Below are 18,070 nucleotides of genomic sequence, written 5' to 3'. Positions count from 1 at the left end.
CCCGCTCCTCCCCACCATCATCTTTAAGTCCTTTGTCTTCACACGTGTCACTGCCATCTTAAAGTCCTACATTCTCAACCATGCCGTTGTCCTGCTCTCCTCTTCTGGTGGCTGCACCACCCCCTCCCCCCTCCTTCCGCCTTCACGGCCCTCTTCCCCCACTGGAACACGCTCCTCCCGCCCTCTAGTTCCAGAAGCCACAAACAAGAAGCTGAGGAGAGGGAAGGCAATTGGATTTCAGTGACTCAGTCTTTATATCGGTTTGTCTGTCTGTGTATATGTTTTTGTGTGGGAGGTGTTGCTGACTGTAGTTGTTGTGTCTCAGTTTGTATGTTTGTGTGTCTAGGTGTATGGATGAAAAATATTTTCCTACCTCTGGATAGTATTAATAAAAATTGATTTAAAATCAAGCGCTTGTGAAAATTGGGCATTCTAAAACTTCCAGAAAATCTGATAAAAAATGTTAAGCATTAATGCTAATTTGAGTCTGGCTGAGGCGGGCATGTCCTTGTGGTTATCAGCTGCCTAAGTTTACCTAAGGTCATTTAAGTCGATGTTATCTGCTAAATCTTTTAAGAATAAAATGCTTAAAGGCTTGGCTTTGTCTAATATTCAGTAAAGGTCTTGTAAGTAATCTAGCATAGTTGTTATGAATGAGTGAACTAAATAAGTGTGGCAAGTGAACACCTTTTTAATTGTGTTACAGTGTGTATACATACCTGCAGCCTGAGAATCTTTGTAGTAACCTAAAACCTTAAAGTTTTGCAAAGTTAAGAAGATATACTTTATGCTTAGTGAGAGATTGTGCTGTAAAGCTCATAGTTACAGAAATTATAAAATGTTCATAAATTTGTCAATCTAAAGAATGCTAGTGTAACAGTTTACAACAGCCTGCTTCTCAGTGTTCACAAAAATTAAGGTACCTAATGGTTTTAAGTTCTAATTAAAACTACTTAAAGTAATAAGGAAAACATTACTGCATGCTAAAGAATGTATCTTTTGATAAAAGAAAGTAACTTTATTCAAAAGTACAGCTGTTTATTCAGAAAGAGAAATCTAAATGTAAGAAGGTTGTAGAAAGTTTTAGAAGAATTTAATATGGTCATGCTATATAAAATTAAAGCAAATGAGTCTCAGTATCACGTACACAGCAAAATTAGAATTTTGTTTTCAGTTAAAAAGACAAAGTTTTCTAAACTGTTAGTCTGTTCTTAATATTGAAAGATTGCAAAGGGTTCTCTGTTTTATCAAAGCAGTTTCTCATGCTTAAAGTCTCAGTGAGTTATCAGAGTATTTAAGAAAATAAGATCTTAATATTAAAAAGGACTAAAAGCTAAAGTTTCCTAACAACTGTGTAACCTTCTTTATTTGCCTTTGAGGTATTTTGTTGTCATTCTGGTTAAATAGATAAGTATTGCTTCATAGCAACCTATAATCCTATTTAAGCAAGTGCCTTAAAACTTTTAACAGCTTCCCAAGATCAAATTCAAAAAGGTGCTTTTACCTCTAGTTAACTCTGATATTTTCCAGAGGGCCCCTGGAACATGTCAGAAGAACTTTTTCTCATTGGAGAAAGTATTTGGCTAATTTAGCTTATTTATCTGATATATAATTACCTGCTTAATTACCTAGAAAACACTGTCAAAAAGAATAATGCTAAACTTTGTTACTAAATGTTTTGTTACAGAAATATCAGAATTTCCTTACTTCAACTGTCTTACAGTAAGCTCTCATCAAATCTTTAACCATTGTCATTTGTAAGTCTTTTATTATTTATAGTCACTGTTTTATTACTCTTAAGCTAGTAAAGAACTAGATTTCAGCAGAACAGGTATTAGTTACATAGGACTAAGTAAACTAAAGAAGATGATTTTGTGGCTTTTTGTTTCAAATGTTGTTGATAAAGTGTTTTAAGCTTTTTCTCTTAAGCTGACAAGTTTAGTAAATAACTGCCTTTATAAGCAGAATTGAAACTTGATCTTTCTCTCCACCTGATCCCTCCAGAATTTAAAAACTCTCAGTGACTATTTTTATATTTCATGGCAGTATGTTTATTTGCACAAGTTCAATAAGAATCTGCTTTCCTTGTAAGAGGACCAATCAAAAACACTGGTTATATGAAAGTTTCTGTTGTAGGACCCCAACCTCCCTGAGAAATAAGTTAGCCTAAGAGTAGCCATCTTGAAGCCCAAAAAGCCATTCTGATATATGACTCAGAGGGAACAACTGAAACCAGGTAACTCCTCTAGAAAAACAAGTTAATCAATCATGACTGCTGGCAGCGCTAACCTCTCGGTTAGTTAATCATAAATGCCGACCCTACCTTGCTACACCCCCAGGATGTGGCACTAACCCAGAAATCGTAGGTTTGAAAAATTACTGCCTTTGTAGTATTGTTATCTTGCTATGTAGTATTGTTATCTTGTTATTACAAAACAATCTGTAACCATGGTAATCCTCTAGGGCTGAATGCCTCAGAAAATCCTATATAACCACTTAGTTGTAAGTGCTCAGGGTCCTCGTTGAGACCCGCTGCGACGGGCTGACTTGGACCCCAACTAGTTGGCTTCTGAATAAATTCCTCTTGCTTGTTGCATCAAGAAACGTCTTTGGTGAGTGATTTGGGGCGGCGCCTTCCTCAGGGGAATCCAACATTTGGGGGCTCGGCTCGTCCGGGATCATGCGCTCACCCCGCTTCACTCCCGAAGTCGCTCTTGGAGGAAGAGGTAAGATTAGTGGCGCCTTGAGTTGTCTGTGTTCTGTCTTCTGTTTTTCAGTGAGACCGGTCAGAATTCTGAAAAGGGGTACCCACTGTCTGGCAGCTGTCCCGATCCCGTAAAGGGGTCGAGACTGCGGTCGGTAGACGTACTAGGAGCACCGCAGGCTGCAACCCTGGGGGACGCCTCGGGGAAGTTGGGAGGCCAGGGACGCCTGGTAGCCTCCCGTCTGTTTTTCTGGCAAGGTGAATCTGATGAGATAGGGTTGATTTTCAGGCGCCAGGAATATCAACCCTCTGATTCCTTTCGGTTTCTGTTTGAAAATCTGAGAAAAAACAAAAGCGGCCGCTGTGTGTCTAATCTGTGTGTGTCTCTGTTTTTTGTGTCTTTCATGTGCCTAATAATTGTTATACTGACAATGGGACAGACTCAGACAACCCCCTAAGTGTGTAAATGAATATATCTTTCTACCTCCGGATGGTATTAATGAAATTGAATTAAAGACAAGCGCTTGTGAAAATTGAGTGTTCTAAAACTTCCAGAAAACCTGATAAAAAAGTGTTAAGCATTAATGCTAATTTGAGTTTGCCTGAGGTGGGCATGTCCTGGTAGTTGTCGGCTGCCTGAGTTTACCTAGAGTCATTTAAGTCATGTTATCTGCTAAATCTTTTAAGAATAGAATGCTTAGAAGCTTGGCTTTGTCTAGTGTTCAGTGGGGGTCTTGTGAGTAGGCTAGCGTAGTTGTTGCAGGTAGGTGAGCTGGATAAGTGTGGCAAGTGAACACCTTTTAAATTGTGTGTTGCAGTGTGTATGCCTACCTGCAGCCTGAGAATCTTTGTAGTAACTTAAGGCCTTAGAGTTTTGTTAAGTTGAGAAGATGTGCTCTGTGTTTGCTGGGAGATTGTGCTGTGAAGCTCATGGTTGCAGAAATTGTAGAATGTGTTCGTGAGTTTGTTGGTCTAGAAAATGTTAGTTTGACAGTTTGCAGTGTCCTGCTTCTCAGTGTTCACTAGAAGTTAAAGTTTCTAATGGTTTTAAGTTCTAATTAAAACCACTTAAAGTAATAAAGAAAAACATTTCTCTATGCTAAAAGATGTATGTTTTAATAAGAAAAAGTATAAAAAATGAAAACTCTTCTGCATGCTAAAGAATGTGTTTTGTGATAAAAGAAAGTAACTTTGTTCTAAAGTACAGCTATTTATTTAAAGAGAGACAAAGAGAGAAAACAGCGTGGTGCCTTTTGTTGTGGAAGAACCGCTCAGCCTGTTGCTTTGGGGAGAGGGTTAGGATGTTTAGAGATAAAGTGAGATAAACCCAGTCAAGCCGCAGGCAAGCCCAGGCATAATTCTCACCGGCTTATGTGCTTGGGACCATGGGGCAAATGAAGAATAAATTACTATATTCTTACAGATATAGTCGTGCCTAGTGAAATTAAAGCAAGTGAGTCTTGATATCAAGTGCACAGCAAAATTAGAATCTCGTTTCCAGTTAAACAGTTTTCTTTAACTGTTAGTCTGCTCTTAATGTTGAAAGATCACAGCAGTTTCTCATGCTTAAAGTCTCAGTGAGTTGCCATGAAATCGTAATGTTAAAGGGACTAAAAGCTAAAGTTTGTTAACAACTGTATAACCTTTATTTGCCTTTGAAATATTTTGTTATTAAAAATGATTGCATGGCCTGAAAAATTGAATTCCTAAGCAGAATAGTAACAAAGTTTTTTTCAGCTGATTAAATGCACTTAGTTAACAAACCAAAATTTATTAAACTGTAGAATCTGGACAAGATTATGTTTCTCCCAGAAAAACAGGTTTCACTGTAAAAGTTTAGATAGACGAACGTGTGACCACTTTTGAGAAAAGTTGTAATAGATTTTTTGAGAACCACCAGGTCTTCTTGTTTAATTTATATGCTGTATGTTTTAAAAAACATGGGGGACTCTCCATATTTTTTAATGCAAATAATCTTAGAGCTTTTAATAGAATTTGCATAGTAGCTTATATCTACTATTAAAAAGTAAAACATTCTTGAAGCTTTCAGGGAAGACCTGTAAACTTAAGCACTTTCTCTGCTTTTTTGTATCTGGTCTTAGACACTTATGCTGAGTTATGTTCTTATTATTTTCACTGTTTGTAAGCTATTGATTGTAAGCCAAAAGTCATCATTTCTCAGTCCCTAAATGAAGAAGTAAAATGCCTGATCTCTTTCATCTCAAATCATATTTCTGGTCATATCTGAATATCTGTGTGAAAGAAAGAGACATTTAAATTTGAGATTCTGCTTAAACTTTTAAGTTGAATTTGACTATAGCCATATTCATTCTTTGTATGTATCTCTAACAGGTCTTTTGTATGCCTGGTGATATTATACTCTGCCTTGAGTTTAGACAGTTCTTTCAGCTAAATATGAATTCTTATTGTAGCTTTTTTCCCCTCCTGAAGATGAAAGCAGAAGAATCTACCATCTGCTACCATTCTCTCAAGAATGCTTAGTAACCTAGAATTAGTTTGACTTTCTGTATGTTGTCTTTAAAAATTGACAGCAGCAGTCTCCCCTGCTGCCCCACTTTTTAAGATATCTCGTTTACTGTGCTGAGTATATAGACAATAAATGTGTAATGATAGTTCTAAAAAAATTAAATGCAAAAAGGTGCTTTTACCTCTAGTTAACTCTGATATTTTCCAGAGGGCCCCTGGAACATGTCAGAAGAATTTTTTCTCACTAGAGAAAGTATTTGACTAATTTGGCTTATTTATCTGATATATATATATATATTTATTTACCAGGAAAGCACTGTCAAAAAGAATGATGCTAAACTTTGTTACTGAATGTTTTGTATTACAGAAATATCAGAATTTCCTTATGTCAACTGTTTCACAGTAAGCTCTCATCAGATCTTTAACCATTGTCATTTGTAAGTCTTTTGTCATTTATAGTATTATCCCTAAACTGGTAAAGAACTAGATTTCAGCAGAACAAGTATTAGTTACATAAGATTACATAAACTAAAGAAAATGATTTTGTGTCTTTTTGTTTCAAATGTTGCTGGTAAAGTGTTTTAACCTTGTTCTCTTAAACTGACAACAGTTTAGTAAATGACTATCTTTATGAGCAGAATTGAAACATCCTTCTCTCTACTTGATCCCTCCAGAGTTTAAAAACTTTCAGTGACTGTTTTTGTATTCCATGGCAGTATGTTTATTTGCACGAGTTCAATAAGAATCTGCTTTCCTTGTGAGAAGACTACTTAAGAACACTGGTTATACTACCAGGGCTTTGACTGGAATGTCGTACCTGAGAGACATGTGCATAGACTCAGATGTGAACAACTTTAAAGAACTAAGATTGACTTTATAAAGCCAACAAAGCCCCTTGGAAGAACTGGCCTGGTACCTTGCTTACAGAGTTCCCAGCAGCCTTACCAGGTGAGTAAAGAAGGTCACTTCCTGGCAGGTGCAGAGACCTCTAGAAGAGAAGAATTCATCCAAATCTACAGGTACTGCAGGCAAAGCCTGATGGCAAGTCTGGCTTGGCTGTCTGGCCTCAAGAGGCCTTTAAAAGTTCAATCTGAAATTCCTTACAAAAAGTTCCAGCAAAGCATATTTAAAAGAGCCTGTGTAATCAATTGCTCTTCTTGCTGCACCTGTGCAAATAATCAAGCCAGCTGTTAATTATTTTCTTAACCTAGTTACTTCTAGTAAAAATAAGAGTGATTTTAGAGAGAAGTATCGTTTCAATAATGTAGCCTCCTTCCAGAATAAAAAATCTAACTCCAGATGTTGCTACATAACCTAATAACACAATTTGTTTTATCTTGCCTAGAAGCCACAAAACTGCAAATAGTAATAAAAATGAAACCCAGAATAGAAGCGCCAGCCTTCTGAAGCCCTCTCAACTGACCAGTGATGGAGACCTAGCTGCACCCTTTACTGCGCCCCCTTCTCAGCACGAAGCAGCCAGAGCGGTCATCGCCCCTTTTCCCTAGCAGCAGCTAGAGTCTCTATCTGTAGAAAAAAGAATGAGACCATACCCATAGCCTTCCCTGGTAAAAACAGGTATTTAATCCCTCCTCCCAAGGGATGGTGGGCTTGTAACACTGGAGTGACCCCATGTGTCTCTACTTCTGCCTTCAACTCCTCCCGTGATTTCTGTATCATGGTCCAGTTAGTACCCAGACTAATGTATCATGATGACTTATCATTCGTGGCAGAATTAGAACCTAAACTAAGGTATAAAAGAGAGCCAGTCTCACTCACTCTAGCTGTATTACTAAGAGTAGGAGTCGCAGCCGGAGTAGGACCAGGGGCAGCTGCAATTATACAAGGAAACCAACATTAAGAAGGACTAAGAATAGCTATCGATGAAGATTTGAGAACTATAGAACAGTCTATTTCTAAACTTAAAAAGTCCCTAACCTCTCTCTCTGAAGTAGTGCTGCAAAATAGACGAGGGTTAGATTTACTATTTCTAAAAAAAAGTAGATTGTGTGCAGCTCTAAAAGAAGAGTGCTGCTTCTATGCAGACCATACTGGAGTAGTAAGAGACTCAATGTCTAAATTAAGAGAAAGATTAGATCAGCGAAAGCGAGAACGAGAAGCTAACCAGAGCCTGTTTGAATCCTGGTTTTCTAGATCCCCATGGCTTACAACTCTAATATCCACTTTGGCAGGACCCCTGCTTATTTCAATATTGCTCCTCACCTTAGGTCCCTGCATTTTAAATCGAGTAATAACCTTTATTAGAGAAAGAGTAAGTGCTGTGCAGGTGCTAATGCTGAGACAACAGTATCATACCCTCACACAACAAGAAGAAACCAACATTCCATGATTAGAATGTTCAGAAAAAGAAGTGGGGAATGTAGGACCCCAACCTCCCTGAGAAATAAGTTAGCCTAAGAGTAGCCATCTTGAAGCCCAAAAAGCCATTCTGATATATGACTCAGAGGGAACAACTGAAACCAGGTAACTCCTCTAGAAAAACAAGTTAATCAATCATGACTGCTGGCAGCGCTAACCTCTCGGTTAGTTAATCATAAATGCCGACCCTACCTTGCTACACCCCCAGGATGTGGCACTAACCCAGAAATCGTAGGTTTGAAAAATTACTGCCTTTGTAGTATTGTTATCTTGCTATGTAGTATTGTTATCTTGTTATTACAAAACAATCTGTAACCATGGTAATCCTCTAGGGCTGAATGCCTCAGAAAATCCTATATAACCACTTAGTTGTAAGTGCTCAGGGTCCTCGTTGAGACCCGCTGCGACGGGCTGACTTGGACCCCAACTAGTTGGCTTCTGAATAAATTCCTCTTGCTTGTTGCATCAAGAAACGTCTTTGGTGAGTGATTTGGGGCGGCGCCTTCCTCAGGGGAATCCAACACTGTGATATGACTGCCCTTGCACTGTTCACCATGTAAGAACTTATTCACTATGTAAGAACTTGTTCACCATGTAAGAACTTGTTCATTATGCTTCAGAAGATTGGAGACTGCTGAGAATTAGGCTGGGGATGGATTAATGATTGTGCATTGAGCATTGACTCCCCTATACACAATTTTATTGTTGTTAACAACCATTTGATCAATAAATATGAGAGATGCCCTCTCAAAAAAAAACCAAAAAAACAACAACACTGGTTATATTACCAAGGCTTTAACTGGAACATCATACCTGAGAGACACATGTATAAACTCAGATATGAACAGACAGCTTTAAGGAACTAAGATTGACTTTATAAAGCCAACAAAGCCCCTTAAAAGAACTGGCCTGGTACCTTGCTTACAGAGTTCCTAGCAGTCTTACCAGGTGAGTAAGGAGAGTCACTGCCTGGCAGGTGCAGGAACCTCAAGAATATCTTGGGAACCTCAGAGAAGAGAGGAATTCACCCAAATGTACAGGTACTGCAGGCACAACGTGATGGCAAGTCTGGCTTGGCTTTCTGGCCTCAAGAAGCCTTTAAAAGTCCAATCTGAAATTCCTTATAAAAAGTTCCAGCAAAGCATATTTAAAAGAGCCTATGTAATCAATTGCTCTTCTTGCTGCACTTATGCAAATAATCAAGCCAACTGTTAATTATTTTCTTAATCTGGCTACTTCTAATAAAAATGAGGGTGATTTTAGAGAAAAGTATTGTTTCAATAATGCAGTCTTATCTATACTAAATTGCAATACTAGTCATTGAGATGTAAACTCGATCCAGAACTCCAGTCCCCCTTAATGGCCTGGCTAATGCCCCTACTGGGCCCCTTAATAACAGTTTGTGGTTTACTCTTAGTTGCCCCTTGTGTCCTCAGGTTCCTCCAACAGCGGCTAACCCAGATGACCCGGGTCGCCACCAACCAGATGTTACTTCACCGTTATGCACCTCTTCCCACTAAACCCCCTCCTTTGGCCTAATACCAGCCTCAAACCCCCATGATGCCCCTTGTCAGCCGGAAGTAGCCAGATTGAGTCGTTGCCCATTATGACCAAAAGGCTGGAATGTTAGGCTGGAGGAAGGATAAAAAGGACATGCAAACAGAACAGAGAGCTGCCATAGGGGGAGAACAGACCAGACCCCAAGGTCCATGCCTTATATGGAAAGGGGACAGCTCTTCCTGAATTTCATCCTTCTGATGTGCCAACTAAGACCCGGATGCCAGCCTCCTCCCTCTTGGAAAGACAAAAAGTTTCTAGTTGTATGTTATGTCACCTTTAGCCAATCATACCTCTCCATGCCCCCTAGGATAGCTTGCCTACTCCTCCCCCTCCTAATCCCTTATAAGCCCCCACCTCCCTGACCGGGTGTGACTTCCCCAGCCTGTAATACCCAGACCGCAGAACATTACCTGGGAGATGCACTCAAATAAACTACCTGGCCCTTTGTTGCCTCTCATCGCCTGCTTATTTCAGCTAAAATTTATCTTACAGAGACCTGGTTGCATCTAGAGTAACTGGCTACTCTTTGACTCTCTGCTTGCTTCTTAGAGGCTGAAATTTCCTGTATAGACATGTTTGCCTTTCCTTTTTCGTCTGACTGGGAAATGCAGGCTAGTATAATTTTTTTTAATCAATATTTTCTTTAATTGTCATTGCTGTATGTGTCATTTAAGAAATACTTCCTTAATTTTTTTTTTGAGAGGGCATCTCTCATATTTATTGATCAAATGGTTGTTAACAACAATAAAATTCTGTATAGGGGACTCAATGCACAATCATTAATCAACCCCAGGCCAAACTCTCAACAGTCTCCAATCTTCTGAAGCATAATGAACAAGTTCTTACATGGTGAACAATTTCTTACATGGTGAACAGTGCAAGGGCAGTCATATCACAGAAACTTTCGGTTTTGATCACGCATCACGAACTATAAACAATCAAGTCAGATATGATTATTCATTTGATTTTTATACTTGATTTATATGTGAATCCCACATTTCTCCATTATTTACTTATTTTTAAGTAAAATGCTGAAGTGGTAGGTAGATGCAAGATAAAGATAGAAAGCATAATTTAGTGCTGTAAGAGGGCAAGTGTAGATGATCAGGTCTGTGTCTATAGACTAAGTATTAATCCAAGCTAGACAAGGGCAGCAAAACATTCACGGATGCAGAAGATTTCTCTCAAAACAGGGGGTGTGAGGTTCTAAGCCTCACCTCTGTTGATCCCCAATTTCTCACACCTGATGGCCCCCCTGCGACTGTGCCTGTCTTAGGTTGTTCCTCCTTTAAGGAATCTTACCTGTCTCTGGCTAACCAGCTGTCTTCCGGGGCCATACAGGGAAATGTAAAGTTGGTAAGTGAGAGAGAAGCAATATTCTTTGAAAAAGTTAGCTTTTTACTTCTTTGCAGATTTATGCCCTGTGGCTTCTATGCCCAGCATTTGTCTTGAGGTATCTTTACCACTTGGAAGAATTATGATACTCGGTAATTTTTAATATGAGGCACAAATTCTACTAAAGGGCTGCAATTAGGAAGGAAGAAGAAAAGCTATAGAAGTAGCAGACGGAAGAAAACATGGGAAGATTGATTATTTCTTTGACATAACTTCTTGTTGAGTAACATAAGCATGTATAGGTTTTAACACACTACTAATTAAATTGCGTAACTGTGGCTTTATTTTTAAGGACAGTAAATGGTTAAATAAATTTCAGTACTTTGACTTAACAGAATACTAAGCAGCCATATTGAGGAAACTCTTGTATGGATACATTGAGCTCCATTATCTTCTTAGGTGAAAAAAGAAAAATGTGTAACAGTAAGTAGTGTGCTATCTTTTATGAAAAAGAATATTAAAGCAATATATTCATATTTGTATATTCACTGAATATATGCATAAATGTTCTTTGAGCAAATACATTAGGAATTAATAATATTGTTTGCCAGCAGGGAAGGTGTCTTGCCCATGGGTTTCAGCCCCGGGCAACTTCAGTCTTGATTCAGTGAGACCGAAAATGACAGTGGAACGTGCTTGGGGTCAAAGGGTTTATGCCCAGCTTTATTCTCATAGTGGCAGGTCAAGTGCTAGAATCCCGTCTGCCTTAGAGCAAGTCTACATGTAGCAACCCGGCATCTGCCTCCCGGGCCTCTCTGCCTCCCCCAGTCATCTCAGTCTCTGATCTCAGCACTGCCACCACTCCAGCCTCTGCTCTCCTGCAGCCATGCGGCCCAGAGCACTGGGCTGAGCTCTTTACATAGTCAGTAATAATGTATTGTCCACACATGTGTAGCGAGCAAGCTGACCAGGGTCAGGTGAGAGTCCTGGCCTTAGGAACTTTCATTTTCTCTACAGAAGGGAACTGAGTAGATGGGGGACACTAGAATAGGGATTATTTTTCACTCTATGCTCTTTTGTAAAACGTATTATCTATTTTGTCTACTTATACATTTTAAAGGAAATAATGCACGTTTCCAGCTCTGGTACAAATGGCACTAGCACATACGACACTGTCTCTCTCTCTTTTTTCATTTAAAAACATCACTTTTTCATATCAAAGGAAAAATAGAAGACCCACCCAACCCTTTCCAAAAATCCCAATAATAATAAAAAATCCTACTGGAAACCATAAGGAACCACTGAGAGTTTAAGTATTAAATTCTTCAACTTTGCCGTTCAGGTTTTTGTTTTTTAGATTGGTGACTATCTATTTTTAAAAACCTTAGAAGTGCAGTCAAGAGATTTTGCTTAAAGTTAAGTATTTAGAGGGCTACTTCAAAATACTGTAGTAGGGCTGTGCAGTGACCCTGTGGGCCAAGATGCTCTCACTTCTGCATCCCGGCACAAGGTTCAAAAATGATCATACTTCAGGTTAGCATGAGTGGCCAGTGTGGGTGGGAAAGCCAGGGAGAACAATGTATTCCTCCATGGACAAAGACAATCCACCCTGAACTCAAAAATTCGGTCATGGAATGGTAGGACTTCACAGTATAGTTAGCCTGGGAGGGGAGAGGTGGTGCCCAGACAAAGTGGGGTGAGGGCTTGAACCAGTTCCCTGAATCAGGTTTTCACATCTTTTTAGGGATTTTAGTGCAGTCCTTCAAGTCACAATTGAGAATGCCCTTCAGCGTGCTCCAGATTGTTGCTTCATAGTAAAGCACACTGTTTAAGATTTGCATCCCAAGGAAAATCATGTTACATAAAAATTATCCAAGATTTTTTCCCAAAAATCTTCTTGGATAAAATCTAAAAGATACTATTGTAATTGCATCTCTTGAAGGAAAAAACATTATTCTAAAGGTAAATGGATGCACTCGATTATTTTGTTGTAGAAAATTTCAGAGGAGGTAAATTGCTGCCTACTTCCTCGCAGCATGTGCTCGCCAGGGCTGGGGGTGCCGCCTTGTTGTCCACATAGCTGAAGAGAGCATCCCATTGCTTCCAGAGAAAGGCAATGAAAACCACCAGAATTAAAGTGCTCAATGCCCTGTTGTGAGTCTTCACAAGAGGAATCACGCAGTTGACTATGTAGAGACAAAGATCAGGAGGACTGCCATAGCTGCCAGGAGGATGCTGCTAAGTTTGCCCAGAAGGTTCCGGGCCGTGGCATTCTCCAGCCCTTCAAGCTGTACCACCTGCTGCTGCAGTGGCAGCTCTGTCTTGGAGATGCAAGTCTGGCATGCCTCCAGGGGCACCTGAATGTCCCAGGCCCATTCATAAGACTGCTAGGTAATTTTCTCTTCCTTGCTAGCCAATTCCTGCTTCAAGTTCAAGATTTCATTCTGGGGGAGCTCTGTTAGGTCATTTAGTTGTTCCTTGAATCACTCACATCTGTATCACTCCTCCTGTAAGGCCTGCATTACTAAGGAATAGTTCCTCTGATAATGTTCCTTGAGGGTTTCAAAGGGTTCCTCTAGTCTGGCCTGGGCTTCCCGGATCTCCTGGATCTCATGGAATAGTGCATCAAATTCTGAGCTCTGCACATCCTGGGTGTTTGTTTTGGAGCTAGATGCTTCTACAGTGATGCCCCCAGTAGGGCCATTGATTCCCACTGAGCCTGAAGTGGCACTAAAACAGTCTTCCTCACTACCATATCTTGGGCTGGACTGAAAGTTTGAAATCACTCCCAAATCCGTCCCCCCATCATCTACTTGCGCTTCCTCAGAGTCCTTCAGGTTGGGGATTCTGTCTGCACTGCCAAATTGATTCCGAATTAGTGGACCAATGTCTCTGGGCTTTGAGACCATGGCCCCTGCTGCTGAATGGGTCACCTGGGAGAAGCTGGAAAGTCCACCTTTTACACGTTGACCACGCCTTCACTGAAGCCAGTCACCTTGGTGCCCACATCCTTCAGACCCTCAGATTTCTGGTTCTTCTTCTCAAAGACCAGCTTGATGCAGACAGCCTGCTGCTCATCCGTGCTGTTGGCAAGCTTCAAGTACTCAGCAGTGTTGTCGTCCTGGGCTGTTTGTGCAATCTTGAGCTGCTCTGTAAGTGATCTCCTGCTGGTGAGCAATGGCAGCCTGTGTGCACTGAGGGTCTGGTGTGCCATCCACAGAGCCCACGTGGACGCTGCCATCTGTGTGGGAGGCCACTGCACTGGAAGTCTGGGCGAGGCAGCCTATGTGCAACCATTGGAAACACTGTGCAGTTGTCTCATCCCCTGGTTAGACATGCAGAAGCAGTGGCCACACAAGCTATTTCCATCACAGCAGGACTGGCAGGAGCATCAGTCCTGGATGCAGACATGGGTTGGCCAGACTGCACAGCAGGTGCCATTTCCTGGCCAGATTTCCTGTTGACTTGGGACTTCCCTTTGGGGCCTCTGGCTTGTCCCGCCTACTACGCAAGCTTGTCCCTCTCTTCCTCTTGGGTGGCATAGGGATCTGCTATAGGACATGATTCAGAACTGTGGGATGGGTGGGGACACCATCAACTTCAGCACATGAGTTCTGGCTTTCCAGATGCATTTCAGGTTCTGGATCTGCCTGAATTTGGTGCACATAGTGTGGAGATACTGATGACCTCCTGCACTGGGGCTGGAAGAGATGTTTCATGCCTTGGCCAATCACGTTAATATTCTCCAAAGCATTTTGGGTCAGTTTAGACAACCTTTGTTCTGATTCTGTCTGCTTTCTGGCCTCTGCATGTTAGGATTTGCCTCCAGGGTCAGGGTGCTCATGTAACTGTTACTGCCAGAAGGCTCCATCAGTAGACTTAATATGCTTGCTTGCAAACCCAAAATATTTTAAACACATCAATACTGTCAAATTAGGTAGGCACGTGCTTCAACAGTAACTATACATGCAGTGGGGACACGGATGTTTCAAGCCTACTGTTATCACTCTCCCTCAAGCACTTTTAAGGTATGCAGGAAAGCTTTCAGGAAAAGCTCCTCAAAACCCCAGCACAACAGCTTTCCTTTCTTTGCACAGATGAAGGTCAACAGTGGTAATCCAAACTGTTTCCCCAAAAATTATTAAAAAAAAAAAAAGACATAGAAATAGATGATCCATATCAAAAAAGACCCAATCCGGGAAAATGGAGACTGTGTCTTCTAAATCTTGTGACCAAGAGTGGCTGTTCATCAAGTGTCAGCATCTGAAGAAAGTGCTAACTGTGGGTGTGTCTTCTTGAGAGAGTAAGACCTGCGCTGGGAGGTGAGGAGAATGAGGCATCTCTGCCAGCGCCATGGCTAGAGTTCTGGTGCTGCCAGCTCCTGCCCTGGGGCTGCTGCGCCCTGTCCATCCCCACCCCCACCCGCCTCCCGGCCCTCCACCCACACCCCTACTCCCCAGACCCCTCCTGCAGCCCCATTCCTGGCCCTCCCCCTGCACTGCCTCACCTCCACCCTCTCTCTTTCACAAATGCAGCTAGGCCCTTGGACAGAAGGCATAGAGAGCTATCTGAGGACAGAAGGGTAAATGGTGGCAGGTGGACTGAAGAAGGAAACCAGACCCAAGGAAGAGCAATCCAGCAAGGAGGCTCTTATTTTTTTCCCTCTAATATCCCCTGGCCTGGATTCAAAGACAGCTTGAAACCTGAAATTGCTTACCAGGTGTAGATAGAACGAATTCCAAGAGAAGTGTGGATAAAACGAAGGTTCCTCTGGCCAAGATTCTCACCTGGCCCTGGTTGGCTAACTATCCATGTGGGCAATACGTTTTTATTGACTCTATATAAAGAGCCCTGCCCAGTGCTCTGGGTGACACAGTGGCATGGCTGGAAGGCTGCAGGAGAACAGAGCAGCCTGGAGTGGTGGCAGCACTGAGGACAGAGGCCCAGAGGATGGCTGTGAGGGCAGAGGGACCCAGAGGACAGCTGTGCAGGCAGAGAGCTCCAGAGGCAGAGACCAGCTTGCTGCACGCAGATTTGCTCTGAGTGAATGGGATTTTAGTGACTGACCTGCCACCATGGAAATAAATTTGGGTATAACCCTTTCACCCCAAGAATGTTCTACTGTCATTTCTTTGGTCACATTGAATCCATAGTGAACTTAACCCAGGGCTGAAACCCACTGGCAAGAAAGCAGCTTTCTCTTTCTGATCTACCCTTCACATTAAAGAAAAGATGTCTTAGAGGGGAGAATCAAGAGCCAAGAGGTGGAGCCAAAGGTCAAGGAAGGTTATTCCTAGACCTCGAAACCTAACTGAGGACACCTGACACTTCCCTGGCCAGATTTCAGAACTGCCACAGATCAGTGATTCATTGTTTTCTTCCTGTTTTCCGTGTGTTGAACCTGAATGTCCATAGCTGCTATCCTGTGCCTGATCCACTGTTGTATTCTGGGTGTATTGGGGAGCAGATAACTTGTTTCTGGTTTCACAATGCCACAGATGGAGAGGAGAAATTATGTCCAAGGAACTGTACAGAATGGATTCAATCAAGGGTCTCATCTCTACCACCTGGGCTTGATTGAGATAAAGAGATTTGGGGTCAGATAACTGCTATAATGGGAAGAGACTCTCAGGAAACTTGGCAGATGAAGGATGTATTGGTCAGATGGGAAGGAGATGAATCACTGGAGGCCAGAGAAATGGACTAAGCACATGGATCCTCAAGTGACACCCTCAATAGTTCCTGTCTTCTGGTTCTGCTTTTCATGCCCTTGTATAGCCCCATCCTTTTGAGCACGGGTGAGATTATGACCTGCTTTTATCCTATGGAATATTCCAAATGTGATAGGATGTCACACCTATGGTCACATTACATTTTATAAGACTATCTTGCTAGCAAATTAGACCTTTAGATTCTCCTTCTGAGCATGATAAAGGAGAGTGGCTTCTAGCTGTCGGGCTACAGAAGTCATGCAGCTGGAAGAAAATGAATTCTGCCAACAACATAAATGAATTTGGAAGTAATGACCAGAGTGAAACTAAACTAGAAATCAATTAAAGAGATAACTTAAAAATCTCTGTAATACTTAGGAGCTAAAACATTTCTTAGTAATCCATGTGTCAAAGAGGAAGTCTCAAAGGAAACTAGAAAATATTTTGAATTGGAAGAAAATGAAAATGTAGCTCATAAAAGTTTGTGAAATTCAACTAAAACACTAGAGAGAAATTTATAGATTTAACTGCTTATGTTAGAAATGAAGAAAAATTTCAAATCAATAATCTTAATTTACATCTTAAGAAACTAGAAGAAAGAAACTCAAAGTTAGTGACAAAAAATTAGTAAAGGACAGAAATCAATGAAAATGAAGACAGAAAAACAATAACAAGAATCAATAAAACCCAAAAATTCATTCTTAGTAAGAGTAATAACTTTGATAAACCTCTGCCAGAATGACAAAGAAAGAGAAGATGCAAATTACCAATAACAGGAGTGAAAAAAAAAATCACTTCAGACCCACAGACATGAAAAGGATACTCAGAGTACCAGAAACACTTCTAGGCACATAAATTAGATAAAATGGACCAGTTCCTTGAAAACCATAAGCTATATCAAAGTATACCTGCAAAGAAATAGACAATGAGTCCTATATCTAACAGGGAAATTGAACTTATAGTTAAAAACCTTCCCAGAAAGAAAACTACAGTCCCAGAGAGTTTCACTGGCAAATTCTATCAAGCCTGTAGTGAAGAAATAGGCCTTTATAAATAGATGGTGCTGGACCAATTGTTCATACATATGCAAAAGAAAAACATCAAATTAAACCTCATACCTTATACAAACTTCAACTCAAAATGTATCACACCAACTCAGTGTCAGTAAGGCCAAGTGGTGACCCTAGACTTGTACCAATGGAGCAGTAGTGCCTCCCTGCCCCTACTGGAAGACTATCAGAGAAGGACAACTAGAACAGGCTTTAATAAAGCATAAACAACAGCAGAATAGGAAAATTTCAATCAAACATCACTTGTCATACCAACAACCAAAAGATATACAGAACAAAAGAAAACAATGAGCAAATGTCAATATAGAGACGACAGCTATGTCAGAGTTATGATAATGATTTTAGAGCATCCATTATGTCTGAAATGATGGAAATTCATAGGATGGTGCACATGAAATTCAGTGAGCAATTACGAACATGCATGAAACAAACAGAAAGGCAGAAAGCCCCAGCAAAGAAATAGAGGATATAAAGAAGAATTCTATGGAGATGTCAGAACTAGAAGACAAAATAACCAAAGAAAACGTGTAGTGGATGGGCTCTGCAGCAGAATGGAAGAGACAGAGGAAAGAATCACAAGCTGAATGCTGGTAACAACAGAAGCTTGTCAATGTAAACCAGAGAAAACAGGCCAGAAAGAAAAGACAAGAGCCCTAGGGATCCTTGGGACAATAACAGATGCCACACTGGCTTCAGTGGAGTTCCAAAGAGAAGGGGGAGGGCTAAAAAGGCGTTCAAACAAATGGTTCAGACCCTCCCAAATTTGGCAAGAGGCTTAAATCTGTAAAGAGCTGAGCAAAACTCATACAGGTAAATTCAAAAAC

The 18,070-nt window shown here is 40.9% G+C and overlaps 1 protein-coding gene, 1 long non-coding RNA gene and 1 pseudogene across 2 annotated transcripts in view; 1 reads left to right on the top strand and 2 right to left on the bottom strand.

Annotated features, from left to right (window-relative positions):
* Positions 1-18,070, bottom strand: part of LOC108408991 (DNA excision repair protein ERCC-6-like 2) — a 57,010-nt gene that overhangs the window by 31,845 nt on the left and 7,095 nt on the right. The window lies entirely within an intron of this gene.
* On the bottom strand, positions 2,496-14,852 carry LOC140847740 (transmembrane and coiled-coil domains protein 1 pseudogene; annotated as a pseudogene).
* Positions 5,600-8,043, top strand: LOC140847741 (uncharacterized). Its single transcript, XR_012127853.1, has 2 exons — positions 5,600-6,139; positions 6,537-8,043. It is a non-coding gene; the product is annotated as an uncharacterized lncRNA (long non-coding RNA).

The sequence above is a fragment of the Manis javanica genome, chromosome 2 (genome assembly GCF_040802235.1).
Source record: "Manis javanica isolate MJ-LG chromosome 2, MJ_LKY, whole genome shotgun sequence".
Taxonomy (NCBI): domain Eukaryota; kingdom Metazoa; phylum Chordata; class Mammalia; order Pholidota; family Manidae; genus Manis; species Manis javanica.
Note: the sequence above shows the minus strand (reverse complement) of the source record. Positions and strands in the feature narration are given on the sequence as shown.